Source organism: Polyodon spathula, chromosome 16, assembly GCF_017654505.1.
Source record: "Polyodon spathula isolate WHYD16114869_AA chromosome 16, ASM1765450v1, whole genome shotgun sequence".
Classification (NCBI taxonomy): Eukaryota; Metazoa; Chordata; class Actinopteri; order Acipenseriformes; family Polyodontidae; genus Polyodon; species Polyodon spathula.
In genome coordinates, this window is record NC_054549.1 from 37,197,052 (window position 1) to 37,198,270 (window position 1,219).

A 1,219-nucleotide genomic window follows, 5' to 3' on the forward strand; every position below is an offset into this window, starting at 1 on the left:
CTTTTTGTGTAAATTGGGTCGTATCATATACGTTTTTAAATGGCTTTTTTTAGTGCTTGTTCTGGTTAGCAGTCGAGAACAGGTTGTTTAATGGATTGAGAGAGCACTGTGGTAAAAGGACAGTCTGTGCTGCAGATGTGAAAGGTGCTGTGCAGTTTGCATATTAATCAATCTTGCATTGCTGGTGTGGGATATTCAAGCATGCAGTACATGCTTCATGAGTTGGTTATCTTACACGGCTTACTACAGGAACAGCAAAACATCACTTTAGATTGCACTCAGCCAAGGCCCATTGGTGTACTTTCTGTCTTAAAGGGAAAGAATGAGATAACTCTTGTGTTTTAGCTTCAAATGAGTTTATGAATCCAAAGATACGGATACTGAAGACTTGAAAACAGTCTGATATATAAATGAAAGATACGGATACTGTAGACTTGAAAACAGGCTGATATATAGATGAAAGGTTGATACTGTAGATTAAAGGCATGTGATAATACTGTATGGCTGAACTATCTGTCCTGTGCTGCCCCCTTGTGGTTCCAGTGGTGAACTCCATGTGTTGTAGGCTATCCACGTGGCTATAGATTTTCTGATGCATTGTATCTACAAGCATGCTGTAGCTGCAGAATGCACATGTTATCCTAAAACAAGTCCCTGCTCAATCAAAGTTAACCTTCAACCTTTTAGAAGGCTTTACCATTAACCTCTGTCACATCATTCACTATACAGTACCATATGATTCCCTGCAATAAATCTGATTTGTATTTATAGCTCACTCATGGAAGGTTTGTTTGTTGACGGGCCCAGGGTCCTTCTTCACAAGACTTACCGAAAGAATATTTTTTTAGAGCCTGTTTTTAAATCCCTCATGAGTTCAAGCTTTGTCTGCTGTATATGGCACCAGGTAGGGAACCTGCCCTTTTATGATATAATGAAAATACCTTCTAAAGAGTAACAGCTAATGAAGAGGTTATTATAGTTTCATTTAGTTTGACCAGCTGGGGAGGCCAGCACTAAATCATACAAGTACAACACCTGGGCAATGTATTACAGTGACCCCGCTGAGCTGCAGGTACTCTGCTGTGCCATTACTTGAGTGTACATAAGCTTCTCTGCACCCATAAAGTGTTAGCTGCCACTTAAACACACCAGATACGCTTGTATTTTCTTCAGTTAAGTAAAACATAATAAAAAAAATACAGTCAATTTCCAAACTAAG